Source organism: Bidens hawaiensis, unplaced genomic scaffold (genome assembly GCF_021521415.1).
Source record: "Bidens hawaiensis isolate Kalapana, Puna unplaced genomic scaffold, B.hawaiensis_p1.1 tig00032156_1, whole genome shotgun sequence".
Taxonomy (NCBI): domain Eukaryota; kingdom Viridiplantae; phylum Streptophyta; class Magnoliopsida; order Asterales; family Asteraceae; genus Bidens; species Bidens hawaiensis.
Window position 1 is genome coordinate 194,320 of NW_027495465.1, and position 7,299 is coordinate 201,618.

Sequence of the window (7,299 nt, forward strand, 5' to 3'; positions counted from 1 at the left end):
ATTATAACTAATGATTCCGATCCTGTTAGTTCACACCCTCTGACGGTAAAACTCCGTTAGTGGAATTTGAGGGTGTGACACTTCACCCTAAATAGGGCCTGGTTATGGAGGCCGACACCGAAAGTGTTAGGCCTAACAAAACGTCTAAAACATCGTCTTTGGTTTATCCAGAAACACCAAGTTCTGACGCTCGAAATTTCAACTTAAGCGATAATGAAGACTGGAATCCCTATGCGGATGTTGCCGAGACCCCTCGACCAGGGGTAGGAGAAGCAATGGAAGGGGGAAAGGGGTTGCGTCGTTGTTGGCAACGGGTTCTAATGCCGAAATGGAAAGTCATTTCAAAGAAATGAATATTCGACTCAAAAGTATACAAGAACTTGGAGCTCAACGTCTTCATGTAAATTTGGACGGCATCGAAGTAATCAAAAGAAATGAATTGGACCACGACATCGAGGTTTTAACAAATAAGCTATCCAAAGACGACCAGAGAGTATAATCTCTAAATGCAATTCGCCAAGAGAAAATTTTTGAAAAATACAACATTTAGTCTTATTATTATTTATTGTTGTCCTTTTTTTAATTTAATGTATTTTTTATTTTAATTTAGTTTTTATTTGTGAGTTCAATGTATTTTTTTTATTTTTAATGTAGTTTTTTAATTTTATTTTTAATTATTTAATGAATTATTATGTTAAAAAACACAAAAAAGTTAATAGTGACTGGACGCCACGTGGCGCATAACGGCCATGTGTGGAGAGTTATGACTACACCATGTTTTAAATTTGTAACATAACTCTGACTGGGCGTCATATGACGCATAACGCATGACGCCCAGGAGTGGGGTATTATGACTACACATAGTCTTACAAAATGTAGATGATAAATTAGAAATGCTCTAAAGGAGTAAACTCGGTGAGGTGAATAAAATGTAAATTGTGAAATGAAAAAACCATATCCACAACCCACCATGCATATGGTACAAAAAATGAAAATGCAGATGAGATGAGATGAGATGAGATGAGATGAGAATTATTATCAAAGCACAATGTATAACAAACTAAAGCACGAACTAAAGAAATAGTGATAATGTGAATGTTAGTAAATTCTATAAATAACATATAGGAAATAACAGGTGCGTACATAAATTTGATTTAAATTATTTATGTAAAATAAAGATAATAGGTTTTCTTTTATAATACTTTCATTTCATGAGTTCACTAACTGATTCTCAATTACTTAATTGCATTAAATAAAATGGCATTTTGGTCATCTGGAATGTGATACATGATACAAGGGAACCAGGTGATGGGGATCTGGGATAAAGATGGCGTGGAATAGAGAAGTTGTGCAGGGCCGAAAAACGACTAGGGTGGTCGTTTTGTGGATTTTTCCGTTGGACAATCACAGTCAGTGACGGATTCAAGATTTTTATCCAACGGGGTACCAAATTTTCGGTGTTTGGATTTTTTGGTTCGGGCCAAACGAGATATATAATAAAAAACAATATCATAATAATAATAACAAAATATGATCATTACTTAGTATTAGAAAGCATACATAATACGATGTCGTTCGAAACGAGGAAAAAAACCATTACAAATTTTTAAGTTGTTCCGACAACATTTATAGCTCGTTTGGGCTATATCCTTTACTAATTATATTTTGTGTTTTTCGCTACTTACTTTTTACTCAACAATAAAAATCACATTTAGTGTTATTGTTGAGTAATTAAATTGCTTATAGTTGAGCTTCACCTAAATAAGTATTCATATAATTAAAGAAGTGCCTAAATAATTATTAAATGAATTATTCGTATAATTAGTGCATAGTCGTACAATAATCGTGTGATTTAGTGCTATAATTGCAATATTTGATTTAGTTGTTATATAAATAATTTATTAATCACCCTAAACGTGCAAGTGAAAACATGAAAACATTTTGTAATATTATTTTAGTTCAAATATAATGATCTTATACAAAGTTGATTGGTATATAAGTTGTTTCACTAATATTGGGTAGGAAATATAAAAAAGAAAAAAAAACGGAGCATGTGAGAATTGAATTTTAGTTAAAAATAATGATCTTATACACAATTGATTGGTATAAGTTGTTTCACTTGGTAGGAAATTTAAAAAAAAAAGAGAAAGAAAGGAGCCTATGAGAATTGAATATGTGACTTTTCACTCGGAAACAAGAAAGTTACCACTCCACCAAATATTCGTTATGGAATCAGTTTCAACTATTAATTTATATGGGGTTTTTATTAAATTTAATATACCGACTCTAGAGAATTTTTAAAAAACAAAAACATTGTTGTTTCGGAAACCAAGTCTTTTATACGTGGGTCCGCCTCTGATCATAGTGGTGGTTTGGCCATAGATAAAGAATGTAGTGTTAAAATGGGATATAAAGATGAATAATATATATATATATACGTATATATATATAGGGGAAGGTTATTTTGAGAACCATTGTGAGTTTTAAGAACTTAAAAAACTTCATTTTGAACCACACATTTAATTAAATGAAATGAAATATGTGGCTGAGATTAAATTTTATTAAAAAATAAAGCAAGAGAGAGAATAAGTATTTTTGATAATTACACAAGTTTAAACGTTAGTTACACATGTGTAAAAAGTCGATTCGGTGTGTAAAAAAATACCATAAATTTTTGTACATCACTTACACTTACGTATTACACATGTGTAAAAAAAATCGAAAAAAAAATCGTTACGTTGAGTTTTTTCAAGTTTTTAGAACTCAAAGTGGTTCTCAAAAGAAAGCAATCCTATATATATATATATAGAGAGAGAGAGAGATGTTTAAGTTCAAGAGAGAAATGATATTACTGCGAGAAATGAATATAAGACACTAGTTTTATTTTAAGTTTTAAAAGCTTAAAGATAAATAAAAAATATATTAATGCAACAATAAATGCACTCTATTTCTTTTCAATTAATACAACTAATATGACCATAATAAATCTCGTGTGTAGGTTATACGTTTTTCGTGTGCGTGTGTATTTAATTGATGATGAATTTTGCTATTAGGTTATATGTTTTCTTATTCTTAGAACAAGTGTAGGCTATATGTTTTTGTGTAGGTTGTATCTTTTTTGTTGATACTTAATGCAAGCACGTGTAAATTAATTTTTTGTATTATTTATCACAATGCAACTACGTGTTGATGGATATTAATATATTGAGTTGGAATAAATTGGTTTTGGATAGAAAGAAATTTTAACGTATGAATAAATTGTACTTGTGTAGTATAAAAATTTTAGAGACAAAAAATAAGTTATAAAAATAAATGAATTCTAAATATTTTTCAATTATAGTAATTTGATTAGTTATAGTAATTAAATAGATAACTATTATGGTTTATTAGTTATATTGATTGAAGAGAGATAATGCATTAATAGTTTCTTAACTTATCTTTAACCTTTTAAAACAAAAAATAAAACTAGTAGCTTATATTCATTTCTCGTAGTAATATCATTTCTCTATTGAACCATCCCCACACACAAACACACACACACACATATATATATATATATATATAATTAGTTTCAAAAAATTTGTGATAACAGATGGGTATTATTCTTTTAAATTTGTTTATAGTTAGTCTCTATAAACTCCAAATCTTGAAAAGTAGTTGTTGTTTCGGCTTGACCTTATAAAAAGTTAAAGCACGGAGGCCCCTCATATTTAAGGGTTCCAATTTTTTTTATTATATAAACCAATTACTACATCATATGCGATTATTTGGGTTGTCTTAAGCTAAAAACATTTTTTTTATGAATATGAATCCGATTTTAGAATCCACTTTCAAAGCCAAAAAAATTTAAGCAAACCATGTTAGAAGTATACGATTTTTTTAAACTTTCATTTAACTTATAATTTAGTTGTGTTTTAAAATACCTAACTAGGTTAAAAAACCGGTATATTACGTTGGATGGAAAATTAAGGAGTCAACTTTATTGTCAAGTTATATTATTCACAACTTTATACAACGAAAAATCATTAAATCAACAATATTTAAACGACGCTCATGATCTCTCAGTTTCCTGAAGACAACGGTTCTCATCTCTTATGATCTTATCCGTCTTGCTCTTTTCTTGTATGTGTTCTTTCAAAATCATTAAAGAATAATGTACCCGATATAATAAATTTGCATATATTAACAATTTAATGTGTGGTGAAATGTATTCATGAATCACGTATAGTTTAATGAAGTGAACTCAAATTGACGTTAAAGAGTGATAATTTAAACAAACTGAAAAACCTATTACGTACGAATCGATTTCAAATCATATGTTAAGGATATAGCTCTCTGATATACTATAGGTGATTGAATACGTTTATGTGAAGTGCGTGTGTGTTGACAGAGTAATCAGGCAGCATAACAACACTCAGATAATTATAATTCACACACTTATTAATTTACAAATCAGGGTACATATATATATATATAGAAGATGAATCTCATTCGTTACACATCCCATAACGAATGGGGATCATTCGTCTTCAATCCCTAACTTAACTTAAAGTATAGCGAATGACTCATTCATTATACCTCATTCGTTAAACAACCTTAACGAATGGTACATAATAATAGCGAATAGACTTATTCGTTAAACAACCTTAACGAATGGCCAATAATCATAACGTATGGGTTCATTCGTTAAACATACTTAACGAATGACCACATAAACATAACGAATGGACTAATAAATTACCAAAATGACCTTTTACATAAATAAATATAAATTACAATAAGAAACAAAGACCGAGATGACAAATAATGCACTAACAAACTCCCCCTCGTCTCGTGCTCTTTGCCTTCGATCATCTGAATCTCTTTGTCTTCCAGTCCGCACAACTATGAATTCCAAACGCGTTCCAAACACGCACGACACGTTGGAATTGCATAGCACGATCATAATGTTTGATATCGGTAAAACGAATGTCATTCTTAAATAGCGCGTTCGTTGTCCGATTCCGATAAATTGACTAACCGCATCGGATCGGTCACCCGTATGAACTCCGTCTTCAATCCCGTACCTAGTACGATAACGGCTTCAACGGTGTGGTTGTCATAATACCACCGATTGGATGTCTTGTTAAGACTCTGGGGAAAAGTCGTTATAGGCACTCGTTTCATTATTCGAGGGGCCTTAACCTTCAAAACAAGCTTTCTCCAACCGTTCCTTGGATCGGTCTCATCGATATACTTTCTCGTTGGAACATGTGGCTTAAAGAATTTAAAACCATGATTTACCTCAAACAACAAGTGTTGGTGAAACCATCCTTTCAATTGACTACCACCACGATTCACGAACGGCCTACTTTCTAGTGTTTGTACATCCCACTTTGGTCAAGTAGACATCGGTGATGTATTGATAGTACTGCACACCGTGTTCCCACTTAGTGATGCATACTTTAAGGTCGGAGTCATAAAGCCAAGACACAACATCACCTTTGTCGTTCTTCACGGCTTTAAATATTGTCATTTGGTGAGGCATTGCACAAGCTTTGTCTTGCTTGTAGTTTTCTTGATCTGCATATCTATAAACCTCAATCAACTTCGACGATCGAGCTTTATTGCGTACCTCGAACAAACCCTCGAATGCTGGATCCTTCAAACCTGATCCAACTTCATATACTTTCTCTTTATTCTTCTTTTTCTTTATAAGATGTTCTTCAGCTGCTTGTACATGTTCTGTGGTGAAGAATGGAACACCCTGATCAACATGGGTACGCGTGTATAGATCTGGATACTCCTCAGCTGTCACATCCTGAACTTCAACATCTTTATAATTAAACGACGTATCCCGATATGGGATACTCGTGTCGAACCTGACCTCATCATCATCAATAAATTCAAAATCCTCCTCATTCTCCAACTCATCCAACTCTTCATCATTCAAACAGAGCAATAACAAGATTTCATCTCAGGATAAAGCATAATCAACGAATTCCCCTTCCTTGATCTCTTATGCGTTTGCCATGCTCATGACAACAACACGTTTGTTGTCCATAAATAGAACCTCGTGTTGGCTTTGATCGACTCAATGGGTTGAGCATTAGTAGTTTCACAGTACACCACTAACTACTTGTCCCACCTTAAGTACCAACTCCCCGCAGACGTACCAGATGTACCTGATTGTTGTTGCTGCTCACCACCGCTTGTACCAACATCATGATTTTTGTCGTTTCCTTTCAACTTCTTTAGCATATTGTCTTTGCATGTAAGTTAAAGGATAACGTCTTCATATTCCTTTATTTTCTACCATGGTGCAGTACAAGCTCACGGAGTTCACGATTCTCCTTTTGATAGTAAGCAATGTGGCTTACCATTCTACGTTGATCTAACCGCATTTGATCTTGGAGTTGACGGTCAACGGTCATTTGACTTTCCAGAAGATGTATCAGACTTAGCAGCATATCCATCTGCTAAGGAACAGTCAAAGTATGAAACGTCGAACGAATCGGCATGGGAACTTGAGGACGATTAAACCTCATGTATGACAAAGCCGACGGCTGCATAGTCATCATCGTTGGCGCGGGATTTGTAGCAGCCGTAGTGATTGAAGAGGTCGGCATTGGAGATAGCGTAGATTTAGGAATCGAAAATTTTTTTGGGGCAGATGATGTTGTCGTCATCAATGTAATATATGGGATACTAACAATCGTAGACACCACCGGTACTTGTTGTGAAGCTGACGACCTTGGTATGAATGAACCAATCTCCACTCCATCACCCCTACGGTTCCTCATCTTCTTTGGTTTCTCCTTCATTGGATCTTTACCCTTACGCTTACGTTGAACAGCCTCAGAACTAGCTGCTTCAACCATATTACTAACAACATTACCACTGGGGCCTCCATTACCTCTATTACCACCATCATTCCCATCATCGTTCCTACTTGGTCCACCTTCACGTTCCGAATCACAGTTGTCGTCAATCCAACTATCATAAGATGGACATACATAATTCAGCCTTGCCAAATGACCAATCAATCTCTTGAACCTTGGTCTGTCATCAAGAGATTGATTTGAATACGTCTTCATTCTTTTCATTGTATCTTCCGTCATATGATCTAAAACCATCACATCATTCTCCAATATCTTATCAAGTACCAAATCATGAATCAGATCATTAATAATTAGCTGCAAGAACCGAGGAGACATCAAGAATTTGTTCTTGCGATGACGAACCAAGCAATTCTCCTTCATATGATAGAAAATAAACTTTGAGAAGTTGAACAACTTTCTCAAAATAAGAGCGACTGAC